The sequence below is a fragment of the Podarcis raffonei genome, chromosome 3 (assembly GCF_027172205.1).
Source record: "Podarcis raffonei isolate rPodRaf1 chromosome 3, rPodRaf1.pri, whole genome shotgun sequence".
Lineage (NCBI taxonomy): Eukaryota > Metazoa > Chordata > Lepidosauria > Squamata > Lacertidae > Podarcis > Podarcis raffonei.
The window spans coordinates 92,214,200-92,239,073 of record NC_070604.1 but is presented as its reverse complement, the minus strand read 5'-3'; the positions used below and the strand labels follow the sequence as shown (position 1 = coordinate 92,239,073).

At 46.6% G+C, this 24,874-nt stretch overlaps 1 protein-coding gene and 1 long non-coding RNA gene across 2 annotated transcripts in view; one reads left to right on the top strand and one right to left on the bottom strand.

The window, feature by feature from the left end:
- The window catches only part of GALNT14 (polypeptide N-acetylgalactosaminyltransferase 14), a 254,532-nt gene that overhangs the window by 23,404 nt on the left and 206,254 nt on the right, over nt 1-24,874 (top strand). The window lies entirely within an intron of this gene.
- Nucleotides 4,976-6,945, bottom strand: LOC128411050 (uncharacterized). The gene is made up of 2 exons (XR_008329676.1): nt 6,741-6,945; nt 4,976-5,298 (listed from the first exon to the last, which is right to left on the bottom strand). It is a non-coding gene; the product is annotated as an uncharacterized LOC128411050 (long non-coding RNA).

The window sequence follows — 24,874 nt, the reverse complement described above, 5'->3', positions numbered from 1 at the left end:
TGCGGCCATAAAATCAACTGGTAGCCCTGGGCAACTTGTTTTTGGTGGTGTTGCAAATGCAGCCGTAACATCCCTCCATGGGCAGACTGTGAAAAGATGGCAAAACTTTTTTTTTTTAAAGCACAGTTGAAGGAATAATAATTAATAAAGCAAACATCAGAGCAAGTATTCTTTTTAAGAAATAAAAGCAAAAATAAAACAAAACCGAGAAGCTGAGTTTTCAAATGTGCAGGTGACAAAACCTGGCTCCGTGAGGAGGATTTGCACAAAATCCATTGATTGTAGCAAAAGCTGGGCTTTCTCCAAGAACCTAAAGACCCCACTAACAGCACTTATGCCATTTCCTAGTCCATTCTATATGCAATTAGAGGCTGTACTGCTGTTCAACATGGGGGAAAATCCATAAATCCAGCAGGCTGCAACAGGGAGCGCACACAGGCTGAACTTCAAAAGGTTTCTCGGGTGAGCACGTGAGGTCTTTAAATTGAAGCTCCGAGTTTGGCCTGGCGCTGGCACGTGCCTCTCCAAAAGACCCTGGAGGATGCCAATTTCTGCCCCCCTCTTGGCTTTTCTTTGTTAGTTTCACTTTCTTTGCTGACGGAAGAGGAGAAAACCAGAACAAAATGATAAAAATAATAATGCTGAAGCAGAGGACTGCAGCTGTGAAGGTGTTGTGTGTGTGTGTGTTGTTGTTTTTTTAAAAAAACACCACACATATTCAACCTCCTCATCTCCCCCGGCACCATAAAACCAATAATGGGTTTCTAGCTGCACAATTATGGGTTTCTAGAAGTGGGTAGGTGGGTGGGGGAAAAGAAATGCATAAAACGTAAATTTTGGTGCTGTTTTTGGAGTTCCCAGAAGGAGCAGTGCATTGGGAGTTGGTGGAAGTCAACCCAAATGCTGTGTTGCTGCAGGCTTCATCCAGACTTTGAAGCGGCAATGGTGGGGGAAAGGGGGGCAGCCAGCTGCTGCTTCGGAAGATTTGCTATCAGCCCGTTTCACCATGCCCAGGAAAAGGCCGTTTCCTACCCCTCCCATCTCTCCCTAGCAGTGAAGTGCTTGCATTTTGCTAGAAGCACTTAGCACGTTTGCTTACTAAGCTGCAATTAAATTGATTCCTGCACTCTTCCTCAACCGTCCCACTTTGGGATGCAAAGCTGCTACGGCAGTCCGTTGGATTTCGGGAGATCACTGAGCAAAAGAAATGCCAAGCCGGTGGGACGAAAATAGCAGCGCTTGTTTAAAGGCCGTGGGGCACCTAAAAGAATGATTCTAAAGGGCTGCCACAGGGAAGGTGGAAAAAGCTTGTTTTCTCCTGCTCTGGAGGGTAGGACCTGGACAAGTTGCAAGAAAGGAGATAAACACCAGGAAGAACTTTTGGTGGTAAAGAGCTCTTTGACAGTTGTGATGTACTGCCTTGGAAAGTTGCAGGTTGTCCTTCCTTAGATGTCATCCTTCCTTTTCAAGCAGAGATTGGATGGCCATCTGTCATGGATGCTTTAGTTGAGAATCCTGCATTGCAAGGGGTTGCACGAGATGACCCTTTGAGTCATTTCCAGTTCTGTGGTTCTGTGACTCATTCTCATCCTGTCCTGACAGTCTTATGTGGCCTAGGACCCTCTTACCTACGGGACCGCCTCTCCTGGTATTCCCCTGGAGGACCTTAAGGTCCACAAATAACAACCCTTTGGAGGTCCCAAGCTGCAAGGTGGTTAGATTGGTCTCAACTAGGGCCAGGGCCTTCTCAGTACTGGCCCCGACTTGGTGGAACGCTCTGTCACAAGAGACTAGGGCCCTGCGGAACTTGACATCTTTCCGCAGGGCCTGCAAGACAGAGCTGTTCCACCTGGCCTTTGGTTTGGACTCAGTCTGACCCTTATGCTTCCCTCCCCTTATGGTTTTGATTTATGGGCTACTATTAAAATGAGGCTGCATTTGAAATGGTATTTTAACCTGTATTTTAATAAACTGGTTTTTTGTTTGTTTGTTTGTCCCCCCCCCCATTATGTTTTATTGTAATTTTATTGGTGTAAAGTGCCCTGAGCCTGGCTCTGGCCGGGGAGGGCAGGGTATTAATAAAAAAAAAAATTATTTATTATTATTATATTATACAAAAGCAGTCATGATATGTGCGCGGTGGTAAAGCACCTGCTTTGCATGCAAAAGGTCCCATGTTCAATCCCCAGAATCTCCAGGTAGGGTTGGGAGAAATTACCTGTCTAAAAAATTGGAGAGTGTCTGCCAGTCAGTGTAGGCAATACACTGGATGGACCAATGGCCTGACGCAATATAACACCGTTTCCTATCTCCCTACTCAGGAAAGGTATCTAGGCTGGGGAGAACCTTGAGGGCTAGACAGGACGGCATGGAAGGCTGCATTTGTGCCTCGGGCCCAAGTTTTTCGATCCCTAATATAGGAGGGCAGGAAATGCCAGGAGGGCAGCAGGCCCCATACCCAGAGCCCACACAAACCTGCAGCTGGTCCCGATTCTCCTTGTAATTGAGGAACTGTCACTACTGTTTCATATACAGTGGTACTTCAGGTTACATATGCTTCAGGTTACAGACTCCGCTAACCCAGAAATAGTACCTCGGATTAAGAACTTTGCTTCAGGGTGAGAACAGAAATCGTGCTGCGGCGGCATGGTGGCAGTAGGAGGCCCCATTAGCTAAAGTGGTGCTTCAGGTTAAGAACAGTTTCAGGTTAAGAACGGACCTCCAGAACGAATTAAGTTCTTAACCCGAGGTACCACTGTACAAGCAACGATTGTTTTGCGCTTGTTCAATGCACACGCGATCCCCTGACATAATGCTGTTTTCACTGTTATATGCATTTTTATGCACACTTTACCCCAGCATGTGCATTTTTGTACACCTCATTTGGCTGGAGAGTGGCATCTCAAGATTCAGAGAATCACAAACTGAGGTGGGAAAGCTGTGCTTCTGTTCCTGCATTGTATCAGAAAGTGTGAACTAAATAGGTTCACCACTCCCAGTTTCCTGAGTCCCTGTTTCATTCTCTACATCATATATAGCTTGTGTTTCAGTAGCCTTATATGTTTCTAAACATGGCTTCAGTAGCTTTATATGGATTTGACCCAGTGCAAGACATCTTTGTGCATCCTTAAAGGGATTCATGAAGGTCTGGTGTGTGTGACAAACAAATGAAACAATGAACAAAACTAGTGAATGAGAAAATATTTATATGTGATTGGCATCCGATTCAATTCTCTGAGGCTGGTTATGCCTTTGTCTCCCTCCCTGCCTTCCAACAGACTGCATGTGATTGTCGATTGCCTGTCTACTTATGTGCATTTTTCCATTTGTTCTTTGTGCTTGCCTGTAAGCTCCTAGTGAAGAAAATATAATTTCATCTCTTTAAACCCCCCTAATCTTGCAGAGTCAGTTCAAAGCCGGTGCAACTTTGCACCAGTGGGTGTTTTATAATTCCAGAAGCTTGCAGCCAAAGAACTGGCTGGCTAGTTTAATATGGACACAGACCAAAAATAGACTGATCTCCCCCACTTGGTAATGACTTTATATTTGTGCTTTTCTTTCTCTTTTCTTATCCCCTCTTCCCTTATCTCAAACTATGTCAAAGTTGGAACTGCTTCAATCAGAAGTTTTTGAAAATCTTCAATAAAAACAACTTGGTGCTGTTTTTAATTAAAGAAAACACTATGATGTTTGGAGGGAGGGGGGAATCAAGTGACAAAGATTAATGGATTACCCAGGTACTATTAGCTTGTAAAACCAAACACGTCTGTCAGCTCTCCAACTTTGTCAATCCATTTCATATTTACTGTGCGCCCAAGTGCCCCATTTGCATCCTCAATGTAAGCAGTCATCATAGAGTTGGAAGGGACCCTGACAATCACCTAGTTGAACCCCCTGCAATGCAATGAAACTGTCCAATATGGGGATCGAACTTGCAGTCCTGGCATTATCAGCATCATGCTGTAACCAACTGAGCTATCCAGGCTAACAATCCCTCAGTGTTTCTGGAACTTAAATGGTGCAAGCTTCTCTATATTCACCAAAACAATCCATTCATCATAAGTGAAGCTTCTTCTCTATAGGAAGAAGCTTGTTTTGTATCAGAAAGACTCAGGCCTCAATCCCACAAAGAAGCACAACTGAAGCTAATTGGCCTTACATCTGGGTAGGCATAGGAGATGGCATTGCATTGGCTGTTCCATTTAGCTTAGAGGAGACAAGCTATTGCCACAAAGTGAGCACAGGAGATGGAGACAGATTCTGAGCAGCCAATCCCTTGACAATATGCTCCTGAGCAGCTTTTGCTAAGCTGGGGTTCTCCAGATGTTTTGGCTGTCCCTCCACCAAACAAGTCATTGGTGGCCTATAGGAACTGTAGCAAAAGGAAGAAAGGAGAAGGCAGGTCATGTTGTGGATTAGAAGCTTGTTGAAGAACAGGAAACAGAGTTGGAATAAATGGATTTTGCTCACAATGGAAAGCGGGTTTCCCCAAGGATCTGTTTTGGGACCAGTGCTTTTAAACTTGTTTATAAATGTCTTTTAATCCAGGGTGAATAGTGAGGCAGCTAGGTTTGTTGATAACACCCAAACATTCAGGGCGTTAAAAACAAATAGGAGATTGCGAGGAGCTCCCAAAGATGAAGAGGTACTAAAATGGCAAATGCAGTTCAGTGTACTCAAATGTAAAGTGATTCACATTGGGGCAAAAAATCCTAACGTTGACTATGCACTTACAGGGACTGCGATCTTGGGGTCATTGTGGAAAGCTCGGTGAAGAGGTCTACCCACTGTGCAATAGCTGTGCAAAAGGTGCATTCCATGCTAGGGATCATGCGGAAGGGAATTGAAAATAAAACTGCCAGTACCATAATGCTGTCATACAAATTGATGGTGTGACTGCAATTGGAATATCGTGTAAAGTTCTGGTTTCCTCACCTCTGAAAAAAAGTATTGTAGAGCTGAAGAAGCTGGAAAATCATTTTGCAGTCAGGTCTTTTCTTATATTCGTAAATACAGTCTGGGGAGAAGACAGACTTGGAAATGAATGAGGTTCCTTTTCAGTTCACACCCAGTCCCAGAAAAGTCCGAATGGTGATTGTTGTTATTTTTGTGAAGAAATAGAGTGAAGCGTTTGCCTTTCACACTTCTTCTTCGGCTTTACTGTGTGAGATGCCAACAATAAATATGACTGGAAAGAGATTTGAAGTGAAGGCGGCTGTTGGCGATGATGATGGTGGCGACTGCGCCGAGCTTTACAAAAACAAACGAGCTTTGAAATCGTCTTCTTTACTGTTAATACTGTTTCAGAGCAGAGGAAATTGAGATGGATTATTCTTAATCTTTCCTCCTTAAATCACAAAAGTCCAGAAGATCTAATTTGATCCCGGCAAGAGCAGCCGCGTTGTCCTGACTCTAAATAGATTTGCCTGCACTTAGACACACACCATTTCCTTTTCAAGGGCCAGTGTTCACATCAGACAATTACAAACACACCTCATAACACATTATCGAGATGTATAGTGTGCAAAAAAATACAAGTACAAAAATAACCCACCTTAACAAATTCTCGGTGCATAGCGGTATTAAAAGCCTGATCACGATGGCTTTGAGGAAACTGCAACTCTCTTGACCTTCACTCCTCCATATCAAGAGGCAATATGGCAGAGAAGAACCCTTTTTCTGAACCATGCACACACACACTTTCATAACCAGCTCCCCATCCCATATGGTTGCAGTAGTCTAGACCAGGTGTTGCCAACTAGGCACCCGTGAGCCTGCCAATATCTCCTACGTGGCCCACGACAACTCTCTGTAAATATCACTTCAGAAATTCACAAGGTGCAAGAAACAGTTTGCTCTTTCTGGTCAGGTCCTGAATGCACTGGCTCAGCATCTCCAATATTGAACCTGCTCCCCCCCAGAAAAATGACCCCATTTCACAGGATGCCAGGATTAGACAACCCCCCTTCTTACTATGCTGAAAAGGGGACAGGTTCAAAGAGGGTCTCTCTGTGAGTGGCGGCTAATTCAGGTGCCTTTCTTCACATTAATGTTGGGGGGGGCATGCTTCACCATTGTGTCTCTCTCTTTTGGTTCTGCTAGATGTATGACAGCCATTTTGTATTATGCTGCACAGTCCCCAACCCTCACAGCCGCCATTTTGTGACTGGTACTCACAGCACGGTCTCAGCTTTTCAAATGCACCCTCAGAGTTTGGTGATCCTCCAGGGTCTAGGCCAATGCTGAAGGCTAGTTAGGCATTACTTTCCACAGCTTTACCCTGAATAGCTTATTGTTATTATTCATTTGAAAATGTCAGCTGGGAAATTGGAAGAAGATTTCATCAAGGGGTTAAGTAGGTTCCTTCACTCTGGGCTTTGAGGGGACTGGAAAGGAAATTTGCTCATCCCCCCCCCGTGTCTATACATTGTGTTAACAGAGTACAGTACAATAACATAATTTGCCTTTTATTCCATAAAGCATACAAAACAGCCGGTTAAAGTAGATAAAACTTATCTGCTAAAACATCCATTTATCCCCTCTTCCTTCCACTGGTTTAATAAAATATTTTAAATATTTCTGAATGGTGTTCATTCAGAAGTCTTTCAGTTGTGGGGCCATTACCCCAAGTGCCTCTCTTTTACATGACCTTGAATATGCCAGCTCGGTATACAGGTTTTGGGAGGAACCCAAAGACCCCGGGAACAGAGTTTCACTCATAGATAGGGCAGTCACAATACCCATTAATGTTTCCTTGTTCTCCTCCCTGCACCTCTATGAAAATCTGATCTGGAGAGTTGGGGGGAACCTCTGGTACACGGTAGTCCCAAGGTAGTCAGTGTGATGCCTTCCAGACTCTGGACTACAGCTCCCAGCATGCCTAGCCATTGGCTTTGGTGGCTGGGGCTGATGGAAGTTGGAGTCCAGCAACCTCTGAGTCCCGGTAATCACATTGGTTACCTTGGTCACCTAGGAAAATCTGACCCAGATTGTTGGGGGAACTGCCATTACAGTTGGGTAGTAGCAAGGTGACCATAGGAGGGAAGGTGAAATGGTGAAAACCCTGCCCTCCTGTTCTTATTAGCTGATGTCTTTGTTGAATTAAAGCAGGGTAGTCCAGCATTTTTTGTGGCCCTCTGCAACATTTGACACCCCCCACCCCTCCGCAGGCCTCACACTGCCTTTCGAAAGCTAGATAAGTGAGGTGCTGGACTTTGGGAAGGAGGCATGAGGACAGGGTCCAAGACTCCTCCACCTAGTGAGCTCTTTCCCAGCTTTGGGAAAAAGGTGAGAGGGCTCTAGGACCCTGCCAGAGCCACACACTTCCTTACCAAAGCCCGGTGCCTCACTTAGCCAGCTTTCGGAAGGCAGCGTAAAAGCTGGGGTTTGTGCATAATTTTGGCCTTGGTGCCCCACCCCTGCTGTGTAACACAGCAATGTGTGGGCTGTGGGTTCTGTGTCAAAGTATTATTGTGGCCCACTTGGTGTGAAAAGTTGGACTGCTATCGATCCAAGCCTTTATTTTGAAGAGCTTAGCCATTGCCCCTGCAGCAGAACACATTGGGAGATAGCAATGGATCTGAAACCCAGAAAGCCACACACTGCACGTATTTTATTGAATTAAAACACAGGGCACCGTGGACTAGGAATGGGGAGCGTGTGGCCCTTCAGATGTAGAGGGACCACCTCCGATCATTTTCTGTGGTGAATGGAGCTGCAGGGAGATCTGTAGGGCCACCAAATCCTCATTTCTGCTGCAGCGCTTAGCTGTTCAACTGTAGGAAGGACTGAAGCATCAGGTATTTCAATTCCTCAGGATTTCAGGAGAGGAATCGTTATTGCGCTATTGTCGTTCTGAGAAGCATAGCTTAGATAATGCTCTTATGTGGCTGCCAGCCTCTCTCCCCCTTCTGCCAAATTAATTAAACCTCTTTGTCAGCATGACTGGGCTGATGGAGTCAGAATTGGCTTTCTGAACATTGCAAGGGGACTCCTGTATCATATACACACAAATGATGTTATTGTATGAAAGGCGAGTTCTCAATGGTGTGTGTGTTTCAATAAAGAAGCTTTCTTACTCCTCTGGGAACTTCATTCAGTTATCATTTTCAAGCCTGCTTTTCAAAGAATACTTTATTTAAACTTCTTGCAGTTCCAGACTTTTAGTTTGAACGTGTGAAAAGGCATAAGGGCCCCTTGACTTTACCCTTTGAGGAAACAGCCATTGCTGCAGAGGTGGAAAAGCAGGTGCAATTTGCAAAATTACTCTTCCTGCAATTTCCAACTCGCAGGATATAAAAATAAAAAGCTATGGTTTCAATAATTTGCTGCTTGGGTTTTTTCCAGATAATCGTTGAATGCGCACCCAAACTCCCCCCACTTTCCTGAGTAGATGTACAAGTCCTTATCTGAAGCTAAATAGTGTGCTTGCGAATCCACATCTAACAGATGGGGCAAATTTACATAGGGAGGAAAATTTAAAAAATCCCATGGAAGCAAATGAGAGTTTGCAAATGTGAGCTGGACCACAGTGGAGGGTAAAGGTGTAAAGGCTCTGCCCCCCCCCGACCATGTTAGGGTCCCGATCTGGACCACACAACCCACACATTGACAAATTTAAAAATAATGCCAACCCCCTTTCTGTAGTTTGGCTTGTAGCTGCAAGGGGACAGCTGTACCACTGTGCTCTTAGGCATTGACCATTCATTTCCGGTGTGTGTGAGAGAAGCCTGTGGTGAATTGTGCCCAGTTCTGGCCAGTGAAGACACTGTTCTGTCCTGACAGTTAAGTTATCCGGGGTTGATATTTATGGTGGATTTAGTGGCTCTGAGGTTCTGAGCAATGGTACTTTCATTTCTATATTGACTGAGTTATTTAGGCCTGTGCTTGCCTTGCTGGCTACAAGGCAGGAAGGCATTTTTAGAAAACCCAGTGTGGTGGACAGCCCTGGGAGGAGCCATTGTGGATGGCTATTTTGGCACACAAACCACAAAAGCCAAAATAAGTAAGAAGGAAAAAAGCAGAAATGCTGCAAGGTTATAATTACGATAGGGGTGAGAGTGCTTCTCCTTTGAATCCTCTTGGTCTTCTTTTTTAGGCGCTCACAGCCAGCCTGCAAGGAGGAGGACAGATCGTCAGAAGGGCCAATGACAAATGCAGGGTGTGGATGGCACAGTGTAAATGACCTAACATGGCTGTGGTTATTGTCCTGTAGAAGCTCCTTGCAGCCTGCAACATAGCTCTGTGTTGAATTCATCAAAAGAAAACGCCTGAACATGTGATTTAGGAGACGGATTTGAACCTGTTATCTCCTAGGCCTTATGTTCAATGCTCCGTCCGATGGAACCACCTGATTTCTTTGATAGCTCTCTACTGAAGCTACTTTAAACAGACAAACAGTCAATAAATCTCTCTCTCTCTCTCTCTCTCATCCCAGGTCATGTATTGTGTCACTCCAACATAAGGCTGGTAAATAAATAAATAAATATTTGCACCACATCAGAGTTGCAAGGACAGGACGAACTGTGCCAGCCATTTAAGTGCCAAGGAAGGTTAATCAGGGGATCTAATTGGCTCAAATTAATGCTTCCACAAGCTGTGAATTTCCTCACCTGGAGCAGGATGAAAGCCTTGCATGAGAGGGTTAGAGAGCCTCCGGCTCCCCTTTCCCCGATAATGGGGAAAATTAAAATGGAGCAGTGGAAGGAATTGGGGGGGTGTGGATTGCGTATTGGAGCACCTACAGATCTACATCACTGACACTGCCGGGGAGAAGAGGGAGTTACCCCTGGGATTTCTGGTGAAAAATGCTCTGGTTCCTTTTTCCTGTAGTGCTAATGTATGCCCATGTCCTACTTATGTACTGCCATCCAGTGCGGGGTGGCAGGAAGCACTCCAAGTTCAAAATGTGCTCCAAGTGTTTTATTGAACCGGAGCTCAGAAAGCTTTCTGTACCATGAGACGCACATTGCTCTCAGTCCATTTGTTTTCCTGCAAATGGGCTGTTTGATGAGCCTGTATTAGTGGCTGGTGCCTGGCTCCGTAAGCTGGCATCGCCGTTTGGTGCCAGCCAAAGCTACGCCTGGCTGTGCTTAGGAGCTGCTATGTGATTACAAGGGCTATTAAGAGTTTCTGATATTCATGCTGATCCAGAGCCTATTTATTGCTCCAAGCTCTGCTGCCGCCTGACACATGGTTAAATTGATTATTAACTTGCAAGTAATATGTGAAAATTGCTTCCTGTTCCCTCCCCTCCAACCCAGCCCCTGTTGGGCTTCCTTCAGATCCAGGCAATTCAGAAATTGCCCGAAACGCTGAAATCACGCAAGAACTGGAACTGGCCACGTTCATGGACTTTAATGAGGGTGTGATGTTTTACAGAGTCAAAACTGCGGGAAGAACCGGAAAAATGACGAAGAGGTTGCAAAAGAGGCCAACAAGGACAAGTTAAGGGAACCAGGGCATGATCATTGCCAAGCATGGATGCCTGAGGCAGTGTACAGATGATTGTCTTTTTCGGATCAAGGGGAGCAATTTCCCTCTTATTACTAATGCGGATCTAGCTTTCAATCTTGGTGAATCGTGCAATTGTAGTCAAGGGAAGGGAGAGCTTCATGGAAGAACAGCCTTCTGTCCTCCCCTTTTTGTTTTTAATGCAGCAGCTAATGGGTTTTATTGGAGGAACCAAAGTCTGCCCAGTTTAACATGGTTTTTAACAAATCGAACGATTGTTAAATGGCGGCACATTGGTGCGGAGGATGAGTCATCTTGCGTGAATTACCCACGTTGGTTTTTTTTTAAAAAGAGAGCTGTCTGTGTCTTTAATGTGTTCATCCTTCAAGGTTTTTTTTTAAAAAAATAAAAACAACAACTTAAAAGCAAAGTCTAGCTTTGTTTTGTTTTACTGTTTATGAAAATAAGGAGGAATATTGAGCAGGCTAGTGGGTAATCAACAGCAAGAAACGAGGCAAACGGGGAAAATATTTAAAAGCCGTTTTGCATAGTGGTGCGGAGATGGAAGGCAGGAAAGTGAGTGTATTACTGGGCTCTGGGGATGTCACAGGCGCTAGGCAGTAGGCGCCCACAACAGCTGTAAACATTTTTGTGGAATCAACTTTGATTACCCTTCTGGAAGGAAGCACAGGGATGAGCTGGGGATGGTGGTGGAAGGGCACTCAATCATCCTGAATATACCCTGTACAAGTAAGGCTAGGACAGAGATACAAAAGTTTAGCAGACTTGGTGGAGCTCTTGCTCTTCACCTGCTGATAACTAGGTAAGTTCTCTTCCAAATTACACTGGAGCAGTGAGGACTTGCAACTCAAGACACAATGGGGCTCCCTCTAGTCAAGGATGGTTGCCTCCAGGATATGAGGAGCTTCCCTAGGAGAAGTCTTTTGTCACACGATGTTTTGGTTGCTGGTTTGTTAAAATATACACAGTTAAAGTACTTTATTTTGTACACAAATAGACTGCCCCTCATTCTACAGGCTTCCAGGGCAGTGAGCTTCTATACTAAAAACCCCCAGCAACAACTGCTTAAGGGTTGCCGTCAATGAAACCATCACTCAATCAGTGATTTTAATAACTGGTAAATCTGTAATTTTAGAGGATTGTATCGAACTAAACTGTTGCGCACGCAGACCAACTTCCACAAGTGCAACATGATTTCTTCTCGCTCTCTTCCCCTGTGTACCACCCCCAAATTTGCTCCGGTGGGTTGGGGGAAACCCCAGGGGTGTGGGAGAGAGAAGATGGGGAAACACTCTGGTGTGCGCCACAATTTTGTTGGTTACTAAAAACTATTCATTTAACAGTTATTAAATCACAACAGATCAGGAAAACAATGCAAAGCTATACAAAGAAATTGCGTAGCAGCATTTCAAATGGTAATTCACTTTCAAATGCTTGTGGGAGCAGGTATCTCTGAAGGTATCATCTGAATGTTGCTTGTGAGGGAAACAGCCTTAATCTCCAAAGGGAGGGAGTCCCACAAATGGGGGGCAACCAGACAAGGTTCTGTATCATATCACCACACAGTGAGCCATGCTCACCGACAGGGGAAAATGAGTACTACCTCAACAGGCAGGTGTGCAAAATTACCTGCTCCTTGGTTCCTTTTATAGTAGGGGCAGCTGATGCCTTTCGTGAGAAAACCCTACCTTTTCAGAGTCCAACACAGAGATCTTGATTTCCTTGCTGTTGTCTACCAAACATGTCGAAATTACCTGGAAACGGCACAAACGAAATCGGAGCTAATCAGAGCCGGCATTCACCAGCTGTGCCCCAGATCCTCCATGCTCATCGTGTGTTTATGCAAATTGCATTAATTATATATAAGTGAAATCTGTGCATTGGCTGCAAGCATCTGAATTGTCATCCCTCCGTGGCCTTTTGATTACCCACTTGCGATTGCAACTCTCTGGCTTCACTTCCAGGTGCATTGCGTGCAAAGAAAGGCACATCCACAGTGGCCCAGGTGGTAACTTCTGGCAAGATGGAGGAGGCCCTTGCGCAAGCATGAAGTTTGCCACTCTACCACATTGTCAAGAGTTGTCCAATGCAGCATCTTATTATTATTTACATGTCTGGGGCCCCTCCATTTCATTCTTCAACCTTGTTTTGTCTCATTTTGCCTGGCCTTTGAAAGGTCCCTTCTACCTCAGCTACACACTCCTCGTAGAGATAGTAAGAGGATGGACAGTTTCTATTGATTGTGGCTCCCTTGGATAAGGTGAGCTGAAGGCAGCCATTATATGCCTGACAGTAACAGGCCCATTTTCTATTGAGTGATTTTTTCACTAGCAGGAAAATGTTTATGCCTCCCTATCCATCAATCCACCTTCCTTTCCTCCTCTCCTTTTGAATCCCATGAAGCCTTTCCTGGACTTCCGCAGCCTGGCAAATTCTTTCTCTGCCTCTTGCGGAACATATAGCAAAAGAATAATATATGCAAAGTATTTATATTCACATGCTTATCCAAGCATGGACTTATTTTTTCTTAGTTGAAGATTACAGCTTCTTCCTTAAACATTCAAAGAGACGGTGTCTTTCTCTCTTTCAGGACTTGCACTCTGCCTTCCGTACATGACCCAGCTTGGCCATGCAGTTCCTTCCGAGAGGTTCCCACTTTCTTCTTCCAGCAGACTTCTCTTTGCTGCTTTTGGGGGAGAACATCAACTTCCATACTTCTTTCTGTCCCATACATTTGCACAGAAACATTACCACTCCTCTCCTCTATTGCGTTTAGAGAGAGTGAGTTATCTAACACTGTCATTTCTTCAGTGTTCAAGGAGATGCAGCCATTACAGCCAAGTCACTCACAGAACAAAATGGAGAATGTGATAAGACACCTCCCATGTGACCAAAGCCAACCAATCACACGAGAGTTACTGGGGAACATTCCAGATTCAAACTCGCAGTAATGCCTTTAAGCATTCCCAATTTCAGTAAATTAAATCACTATACTTAACAGGCCATACCTGTTGTGTGGAGAAGTACTTGTGCCTGTCCGGTATCTTCCAACATTCAACTTCAATGGATGTCCCTGAGTTCTAGGGTTACAAGAGGGAGAAAAACACCTCCCTATTCACTTTCCCCACACCATGCATTAATTTATACACCTCTATTCCATGCATTAATGGGACGCAGGTGGCGCTGTGGGTAAAACCTCAGTGCCTAGGACTTGCCGATCGCATGGTCGGCGGTTCGAATCCGCGCGGCGGGGTGAGCTCCTGTCTTTCGGTCCCAGCTCCTGCCTACCTAGCAGTTCGAAAGCATCCCTAAGTGCAAGTAGATAAATAGGTACCGCTTTATAGCGGGAAGGTAAACGGCGTTTCCGTGTGCTGCGCTGGTGCAGGCTCGTCAGAGCAGCTTCGTCACGCTGGCCACGTGACCTGGAAGTGTCTCCGGACAGCGCCGGCCTCTTAAGTGAGATGGGCGCACAACCCTAGAGTCGGACACGACTGGCCCGTACGGGCAGGGGTACCTTTACCTTTTTATTCCATGCATTAATTTATACACCTCTATTCCCCGCCCTAGAAGGGACACGGGTGGCGCTGTGGGTTAAACCACAGATCCCAGGACCTGCCGATCAGAAGGTTGGCGGTTCGAATCCCCGTGACGGGGTGAGCTCCCGTTGGTCGGTCCCACCTAGCAGTTTGAAAGCACATCAAAGTGCAAGTAGATAAATAGGTACCGCTCCGGTGCGAAGGTAAACGGCGTTTCTGTGCGCTGCTCTGGTTCGCCAGAAGCGGCTTAGTCATGCTGGCCACACGACCCAGAAGCTGTACACTGGCTCCCTCGGCCAATAAAGCGAGATGAGCTCTGCAACCCCAGAGTCGGTCACGACTGGACCTAATGGTCAGGGGTCCCTTTACCTTTACTATTCCCCGCCCTCCCCCCCTTACTTGCCTTTTCACTATACTAAAATCCCCTGGATAATTTTACTTGTCTTTTTCTGAACCTTTCCGAACCTCCTCCTTTTTTTGCAACTTGAGCAAACGTCAAAATGGGTCTCCTTGTTTGAAGCAACCATTTCAAGGAGGCCTAAACGGCTTTGTTTTCTTGCCCTGGAGAATCTCGGGGAGGGAATCCAAAATAGGTGAACATTAATGAACTTGTCAGTTAATCATTCCCCTGTCAGTTCCTGTTAGTGAGAACACGGAGGTGGGAGTTGTGGGGGAGTCACACTTCCAGACTGCACCAGAAGGCTCCTCTCAAGGTTCAGTGGGTTTCAATTGATCTTGAGCTCCTCATCCTGTCATGGCATTCATTAGTATAGGGAGGCTGAATTAGGCTGGTAGCGAAAGGGCGCCAAGTGTACGAGAAAAGCAGGCCTTTGTCAACTGACAAAGCAGAGAGTCAATTGCCACCTCATTCTGAAGGAAGGAGAGAGCTTCTTCAATTTGTGCCTTACTGGAAGAGCATATGCTCTGCTTGTGTGGCGAAACTGGGGCCGGTCTTTGGTATGTCCACTTAAGGTGTCTAAGAAAACAACAAAAAAAGACCTGTTGGTTCAGACCAAAAGCTCTTATAGTCCAGCATCTTTTCCCCGCGTTGGTCAAGCAGTTGCCTCTGGGAAGTCCACAAGCAGGATATAAGACTAATAACCTACTGTTGTTCTTCAGCATTTCAGAGACTTGGTGCCTCTTGATCATGAAAGTCATCAGGACTATTTATGACCTTATCCTTTGTACATTTGACTAATCCCCTTTCAAAGGCATCCAGGCTAGTGGCCGTCACTTCCTCTTATGGGAGTAAATGCCATAGTTTCAACTATACACGAAAGTACAGTGGTACCTTGGGTTATAGACGCTTCAGGTTACAAATGCTTCAGGTTACAGAATCCGCTAACCCAAAAATAGTACCTTGGGTTAATAACTTTGCTTCAGGATGAGAACAGAAATCGTGTGGTGGTGGCACGGTGGCAGCAGGAGGCCCCATTAGCTAAAGTGGTACCTCAGGTTAAGAACAGTTTCAGGTTAAGAACGGACCTTCGGAACGAAGTAAGTTCTTAACCCGAGGTACCACTGTACTTCCTTTCATCAGAGCCTGGATCAGAGGCGCCAGCTACAATTGACAATTGAGGGGGCCTTGCTTGACGTTCTGACGTTATCTGGTTGACCAGGATGCTGGGCTAGAGGGGTTTATGGTCTGAATTGATGGGCTTTTGTTATGATCCATCATAGAGAAGAACTCTGGGATGTATTTTAAACATCCTAAAAATGGTTCTGGTTCAAATGAAGTGCCACTCCAGGCAAGTTCATTTCATCAGGAACTATTAAAACTCAGGAATTTACAAGTACACTCTTCTTAATTGTACAGATTTGACCAGAATGTGTCAGAGTGCACCCACCTATACTGCTGAACTGGCTGGCATGAAGCCTGTCCTATTTTCTGAAAGAATGTTGACAGGAGGCTGTTATCTCCACCAACAGGCATGTTTGGGGTTTGTTGCGGTTGTTGTTATTATTCAGATTATGCGCTGCACAAAAGCTAAAGGTGCTCTCCCCTCCCTCCATTTTCCAAAATCCTTTTAGTCTGTGCCTTGAAAAGCATGGCTGATGTTGTCTTGCGACAGGATGTCCCTGCAAATAAGATGCCACTCATCAATAGAGTTTTAATCCGTTGGGTAGAAAGATACACAGATAGGAAAGGAGAGAGAAAGGAAACCTTGAAATAAAATGATCCTCTCAGAAGAACTGTTATTGAATTTTCTCTGTGTGTACAGGGCCTGCAAGTGTGTCCATTTTTAATGGGGTTGTATTTTTCTTCTTTTACTGTTGTTAGCCAGAAGGATTAGGCTAAATTTGTGCATAGGCTAGGAAGTGAAAAAGACCAATCTCTTGCTATCTGTTCATTGCATAATTTCCTGCTGATCATCCCTATGCAACTTCTCTGTTGCCTCTTTATAATAATAATAATAATAATAATAATTTATTATTTATACCCCGCCCATCTGGCTGGGCCTCCCCAGCCACTCTGGGCGGCTTCCATAAAAACCAAAAATACAGTAAAATATCACACGTTAAAAACTTCCCTGAATAGGGCTGCCTTAAGATGTCTTCTGAATGTCAGGTAGTTGTTTATCTCTTTGACATCTGCTGGAAGGGCATTCCACAGGGCGGGCGCCACTACCGAGAAGGCCCTCTGCCTGGTTCCCTGTAGCTTTGCTTCTTGCAATGAGGGAACCGCCAGAAGGCCCTCGGCGCTGGACCTCAGCGTCCGGGCAGAATGATGGGGGTGGAGACGCTCCTTCAGGTATACTGGACCGAGGCCGTTTAGGGCTTTAAAGGTCAGCACCAACACTTTGAATTGTGCTCAGAAACGTACTGGGAGCCAATGTAGGTCTTTCAAGACCGGTGTTATATGGTCTCGGCGGCTGCCCCCAGTCACCAGTCTAGCTGCTGCATTCTGGATTAGTTGTAGTTTCCGAGTCACCTTCAAAGGTAGCCCCACGTAGAGCGCATTGCAGTAATCCAAGCGGGAGATAACCAGAGCATGCACCACTCTGGCGAGACAGTCCGCAGGCAGATAGGGTCTCAGCCTACGTACCAGATGGAGCTGGTAAACAGCTGCCCTGGACACAGATTTGACCTGTGCCTCCATGGACAGCTGTGAGTCCAAAATGACTCCCAGGCTGCGCACCTGGTCCTTCAGGGGCACAGTTACCCCATTCAGGACCAGGGAATCCTCCACACCTGCCCGCCTCCTGTCCCCCAAAAACAGTACTTCTGTCTTGTCAGGATTCAACCTCAATCTGTTAGCCGCCATCCATCCTCCAACCGCCTCCAGACACTCACACAGGACCTTCACCGCCCTCACTGGTTCTGATTTAAAAGAGAGGTAGAGCTGGGTATCTTCCGCATACTGATGAACACCCAGCCCAAACCTCCTGATGATCTCTCCCAGCGGCTGCATGTAAATGTTGAAAAGCATGGGGGAGAGGACAGAACCCTGAGGCACCCCACAAGTGAGAGCCCAGGGGTCTGAACACTCATCCCCCACCACCACTTTCTGAACACGGCCCAGGAGGAAGGAGCGGAACCACTGTATGACAGTGCCACCAGCTCCCAGCCCCTCAAGACGGTCCAGAAGGATGTTATGGTCGATGGTATCAAACGCCGCTGAGAGATCCAGCAGAACTAGGAAACAGCTCTCACCTTTGTCTCTAGCCCGCCGGAGATCATCAACCAGTGCGACCAAGGCAGTTTCAGTCCCATGATGAGGCCTGAACCCCGACTGGAAGGGATCCAAATGGTCCGCTTCTTCCAGGCGTGCCTGGAGTTGTTCGGCAACCGCTCGCTCAATCACCTTGCCCAAGAATGGAAGATTTGAGACTGGGCGATAGTTGGCCATCGTGGCCGCATCTAAAGATGGTTTTTTAAGAAGCGGTTTAATAACCGCCTCTTTCAGCGGATCTGGGAAGGCTCCCTCACGGAGGGAAGCATTCACCACCCCACGAAGCCCATCGCCCAGTCCTTCCCGGCTAGCTTTTATAAGCCAGGATGGGCAAGGATCCAGGAGACAGGTGGTTGGTCTCACTCGTCCAAGCAGCCTGTCCACATCCTCGGAGGTTAACCTTGTTCTCCTATTGGGGCCCTGGCTGATGTATCTTTGCCCACCTCCCCTCCCTCCCTTAGCTTTTGGTGCTGGAGCTGTGCTGATAGAAGCAGTAAATCAACCCATTGGCACCAGGGAGATAAATGGTAGCTGTAATGGGAACTGAGGGGGATCAGATAAAAAACCCGAGAGAGATCACGGCAAACCGAGGATGGTTTTTAAAACAAAAATCTATCTTGGTCAAGGGCTTCGGGGCAAAAGACGAGACAACATAAACAGGTGTGGGACAGGAGATTTTGATTTCCTTGTGCTGGGTGATTGGACAGAGTGTGGGAATGGGATACTGTGTTTCGGGGGTGTATGCAAACTTGCGTTTGTGGTGGTATGGGGCGAGGGTGCACATTCTCATGTGCAAATCCTCAGTTTTGCAGTGATCAAAAGAAGTGAATATGCACATATGAGCAAGATAATGGACATATTTGATGCAGCATCTGAAATTTGCCAGGCACATTTTACACCTGGCTATCAGCCACTTGCAACCAAGTAAAGATGTCTGGGTGCTAGGATGGCGCCTGATGTCTCCACCATTTGGAGGTGGATGCTAGGGGAACCTAGATCTTGCCTGTTTTCACACGCTAGCAACACACCCTGGAGAATTCTATCCATGATATTTTATCTGCACAATCAGAATGAATTTCAGGAACCAAAAAGTCATATTGAAAAAATATGGCTTCCGAGCCTTCTGGCTTCCAAATGGCAACTAAACATTCCCTTTTGGTGACTGTAACTCTGGTTTAAGGAGCCATTTGACGCCTGCCTAGCTTATATATCTGAGTTTCTGACACTGATTTGATTTGATGGGACACCAGTCCTATAGATGTGTCAAACATATCTGAGCACACGTAACTGAGCACTTCTACATGAGGGCACTTGAGTACGGATGTACTCTGATGTAGGATGGCCATGTGTCTGACTATACAGAGGTCAGTGCAGTATCTGAAGGGCTATCTGGTCCAGGTCTATGTCATGGGCCAGGAGTCGGCTTCACCTGCTGAGCAGCAGCCTGAAGGAGCTGATCAGCCTTCTTGCTCCTGATGAGAACCAGCTGGCTCCAACTTTCTTAAGCAGGGGTTCCAGCCTCAGTCAGTTTCTGGAATCAACATCTGTCGTTCCTGGCCAGACCTTCCCGCTTCTTGTGACATTGGACCCTCGTCTGACTACATGAACTGAGATATTTCTGACCTTAGGACTGGACTGAACCTTGTACAAGGATTCTGCCTCCAGGCAAGTACCCCCACTAAGACTCGGCTGGTTGGCTGGTTTCTTCCTCCACTGAGCTCTGCCATGGCTGGCAGCACAGGACTATGACAGTCTGGTTTAGAGATTAAGGACTATAAGCCTTGAAGTTGTCTATCAACAGTTCACTCCTGGATATAAGAATGAGCCGACACTTGTCTCCCCGACTCTTGTGAGATGCATTGTATTTCTATCTAAGTTATAGTGATTATTTCTAAATATGTGTCTGTACCTTAAAAGGTTATGGTAAAGGACCCCTGACAGTTAAGTCCAGACGTGAACAACTCTGGGGTTACGGTGCTCATCTCACTTTACTGGCCGAGGGAGCCGATGTTTGTCCGCAGGCAGTTTTTCCGGGTCATGTGGCCAGCATGACTAAGCCCCTTCTGGCGAAACCAGAGCAGCACATGGAAACGCCGTTTACCTTCCCACCTCAGTGTTACCTATTTATCTACTTGCACTTTGACGTGCTTCCGAACTGCTAGGTTGGCAGGAGCTGGGACCGAGCAATGGGAGCTCACCCCATTGCGGGGATTCGAACCGCCAACCTTCCGATCGGCAAGCCCAAGGCTCTGTGGTTTACACTACAGCGCCACCCATGTCCCTTGTCTATACCTTAGCATATGCAAATTTTGTGCAAATCTCTGCCTTCTTTTGAGAGGGGGTGCATCTCCTCCTTTGGGTGCTGCCTAAGTGAAGTCTTGGAGGCAGAACCTAAAGGAAGAAATATGACTCCCTTCGCCAACAGAGGAGAAGAGAAGGCTCTTGTGCTCGGGTCCTGCTTGTGGGTTTCCTACAGGCATCTGGCTGGTCACTGTGAGAACTGAATTCAGGCCTAGATGGGCCACTGGCCTGGTCCAACAGTGCTGTAATGTTTTTACAATGATGCTGTGCTTTGTGCCCCAGCCATGCTACTTCCTTTGCATAAGTTGGGCTGGGTGAGGAATGAAGGAGGCTGTGCAGGCTGCTGTGAAGCTTGGTGGCTTTTGAGGGGCACCATCAAAGGCTGGAAATGATTTGTTTAAAATGTATGTTCCACCTCCCCTGGAAACAAAAGGCAGCTAATAAAGACCCTGTAAAGTGAACAATGCGGCACCCTTAACCCTCTACCAAAAACTTCACTGCAATAAGCTTCTGTGTTAAACTACTTGCAGTGATTTCCTCCGTGCTTTTTATTCCCCTCTCCCTCCCTCCCTTTCACATAGTTCAATCTTGCACAGAAGCTTCTATTGTGGAGAGCACACACACAAACACACAGCTCTTTAAATTCTGAGGCACAAATGCAGGTGTTTAGTCTTCACCTGTAGCACATGACAAAAAAACCTAAGACACCCGAAAGAAGGTGCTAAATGGAGCTCAATCACTTCCCAGTTCACATTGCCGGCTGTGAAAGTTTGATATGAGATACCATTGTCCAGCCGCTTCTGCAGCTCCGAGGGGTTACCACCTCTCCATTCGCTTGTCTGACTAAGCTGGGGTTTGCAATGATTTTGTAAGTGAATTGAGTGCTGGAGAAGGGTGGAGAGCTTGAGAGACTCCAGCCTTCTATTAAGTTGCAGAAAAGACGCTGGTTGACAGGGTCAGCTTCCTCTTCCCGCCCTGCCAGTGGGCTTCGTGTCTGAGTCGAGGGAAGTCTATGTCTCACGTTGAGATTGGAGGCTGGAATGGTTCCAGGGCCTAATAAGAGTCTATCAGTGTTACTCCTTGGCCCCCAAATTGCCTAAGCCATAGGCAAAAGACAATGTGGAACAGTGGTACCCCTGTGACTTGATACAATGATAATTTATGTGCTGCCCATCTGACTGGGTTGCCCCAGCCACTCTGGGCAGCTCCCAACAGAATATAAAAAAAAGAATAAAACATCAAACATTAAAAACTTCTCATCCCTGGGCCTTTTATATATATTTGTGATGGGCCATTCATGCATGCCAGTCTTCCCTTGATGTTGCAGCCATCAGGGGACACATGTGCACATCTGCTGGTCTGGTTGAAGATTCTGGGGGAAAACCGGCTCTGCGGTTCGTCTGAGAGGGAGCTTGTGGCTTCTGAAGGGGTTGCTGAGCTCTGAAAGAAGAGAAGTGAACAGCGCACAATGCCAGCAACAAAACCAGTGGCTGAATTCACAGGTCTGCACATGAGATTGCCTGACACTTTTAATCTAGTGCTCTGGGATCGCTAATACCCAAGAGTGGACAAGACTCTTCTTGCTGCAGCCCAAGCTGCATCTGTTTGAAGCCTTGACATATTTAATTTCCCACAAAGGAGATAAATCACAACAAGATGTGCAGAGGGCAGACTGGGATTTCTTCCCCCTTTCTTCTTATTACCTTTTTATTTTTGAGAGCAGCACCAGGCAACAGCACGCAATATTCAGGGGGTGGGGTTGAGCTGTGTTGGGCTTGAGTGTTTTGTCTGGGAGAACTGTGTCTTCCAAGTGCCAGGTAGACCGTAGCAGAGGGACTTTTTCAACAGCTTGTCCAAACAGTGGAGAAGGCCCCATAGATCAGTGGTAGAGCATCTGCCTTGCAGAAAGGCCCAGCTGTGATTCCCGGCTCCTCCAGGTAGCTCGGGAAGAAAATCCTTTCCCAACATACCTTACAGGTTTGGATGAACTAGGGAGAACCATGTAAACCACATTGAGTTCCTTGGGGAAAAATTGGTATATACAGTGGTACCTCGGGTTACATATGCTTCAGGTTACAGACTCCGCTAACCCAGAAATAGTACCTCGGGTTAAGAACTTTGCTTCAGGATGAGAACAGAGATCGTGCTCTGGTGGTGCAGTGGCAGCTGGAGGCCCCATTAGCTAAAGTGGTGCTTCGGGTTAAGAACAGTTTCAGGTTAAGAACGGACCTCCGGAACGAATTAAGTACTTAACCCGAGGTACCACTGTAAATATAAAAATAAAAATCCTATCTGAAATCTTGGAGAATTGCTGACAGTGTAAATACTGAGCTTGATGATTGAATCAGTATTGGGAAGATTCTTATGTTCCTAAAGTGGGAGCTTGGGAAGTCTCATGGCTGGAACTGAGCCTCAGGGCCAGCAGCAAGTTTGAGAGAGGCCTGGGCAAAGTGCCATCTCAGAGAAAGGAAGATGGAGAGAGCTGCTGCAAGTCCTTTACCTCAGGCTTCTTTTCTCAAAGTTGGGTTGAGCACCACTGCCCACTGCTGTTGCTCGCACTTCACCCCTGGTAAGTTTGCCAGACCAGCTGGTAGCAAGTGTAAGGAGGGCCTATGGAATCGGTGCCCTGCCACAGAGTCACAACTCGTCTCACTTTCAGCTTGCCAGTTTGGGGGCCGAAAGCCAGAAACTGCAGTTTAAAGAATATACCTGACATTCACCTCAAAGGCAGGCTTTCTGTGCCTCCTTCCCAGGCCAGCTTTAAGCACCTGCACACCAAATGTCAAGGCAGCCTGCTCCAAGCATATCTGCAGTCTAGCAGCACACAGGCATATTGACATTTTCCCGCAATTCGCAGTCTGCTGGCAAATACCTCCTTCTAAACTATTATAGCAGGACCTTGATGGGGTCTAATCAATCACTAACGCGTGTGAGGCTGCATATATCCCTGCATTTATTTGCCAGCCAGTATTTTAAGGTGGCGAGTCTCCTGTCCCCGCTTTGTGTTTACCGTTTGACCTGTCTCTTCTTACCCTTCTTCCATCAGCATCCTGGGAGGCCACTGATGGGAGGCTTTGATGATCTGCTGTGCCCTTGGTGGCTGCACACTGACAGGCCAAAGGCAGGCAAAGCGCTTCTTGCTGTGGGGCAGAAAAGAGGAAGATGGCTAGTTCATAATTTACTTTGGGAGTAAGGACACATTCCGAAACAGCACGCAAACCAAAACACAAATCCACACTTCCCTAAATTTTGCAGTGCTTTAGCCAAGTGATGTATACAAAAAGTCATATGCTGAAGACAAGGGTGCGTAAAAAGACGTATATTAGTCATGAGGCTTGCAGTGCTGTTAAGCTTGGATTGTTAGGGCCAGACGAAGAGATGGCAGATGAGCCAGAGCGGTGCTGAATTGTGGGAACCTGGGTTGGAGGAAGGAGACATTTCCCCTTTCTGCCCCGACTTGAAGGAAGGTTCTGCCCCCACTTCAGCCACTTTGGAAAGGAGAGCAGGGATGCCATCTTCCGTCTCTAGCTGAGAGCCTGGGTGGGGCTGGGGAGGGCTTTGATCAGTAGATGGGGGAGGCTGAATGGGAGACAGAAGTGACTGAACAGTGGCCAACCACAGTGGTGAACCTGAGTGCCTATGGGTAGCTCACAAGCGGGGCTGGAGCACAGCGTCACTCTCCCCACCTGCAAGTCCCAGCCACTGGCATTCAGAGGCATGCAGCCTTGTCGCCTAGAATCAGGCTTCCCCTTCACAGGTGGGATCAAACCCACCTGCCCCGACAGAGCGCACACTTGTATTCCCAACATTCCCCAAGGCGGGAGAATCTCGAGTGTGAGTGTGCCCTGCCTCGTGTTCAAACGCTTGGTGGGAGGGGCAAGGAAACTTGTTGGGACATTTTTGTTGCTTCCATCCAGTCAGGAGCGATGGGAATTGCAGTCTGGCAACATCTTGAGGGATGCAGGTTATCTCTGCTTCAGAGTTGCATCTGAACAACCAGGAACAGTAGCCAGCAATTCTGACTTTTCAGTCCAGAATATGGTGATTGCCGTACAAGAAAACCTCTTTCTTGTATGCAATAGGAAAGCTTCGTGAGCTAGCAGGAGGAGCTGCAGGATCATATTTTGCTATTAGTAAAAATACAGGGATATGGCAGGTATGCCTGATCACATTCATATCTTTCAACTGACAGTGCTGGAAGAATTCAGTCTCTGTGCATTTTGATAGGAAATGGCCTTTTGGGCTGAACTTTGTTGTCTACTAGATGTGGGGTCGACCCTACCAGCAGAGTACTTGCAGTAGCCTCACCCCCATAACTGTTTCCCTCCACTGAGAAACAGAGCCATGTGTACCACACAACCTGACCCGGGATCAGGTTCCCAGGCCTGCTTCCTCAAGTGCAACGCAGGACATCTTTCAGCTACCAGCATTGAAGCAAGTTCCCACTGTCAGCCCAGAGAACAGGGAGGAAGACCATCTTGTCCTTTGCCTAAGGCATCAAAACATCTTGAGCCAGCCCTGACCAGATGCCTCCAACACTTGATGCAGCTTAAACCAAAGCAGTATTCAAACTCAAACTTCTACACATGTGGAAAACAAATCAAAATGTGTTTGTGAAGAGTCAAACTCTCACAGATCCCTGGACTAGCTGCGCTGACTTCGTTGCTCCCATTTAATCTTGTGTTTTCATTTTAAGTTTAATCCTCTGCATTTTCTTCCTCACTCTTCCCTGCCTCAAAGAAACCCAGCAAGCGCCCGTTCATTTCCACGTGTATATTTAAAGTGACATCAGTAAAAGCGATCACGCACCTTTCACTTTAACAGGGGATGGCAAACCCATTCGGAGCAAATTGAATCAGCTTTTGCAGAGAGAAATTTTAACAGGGCGTAA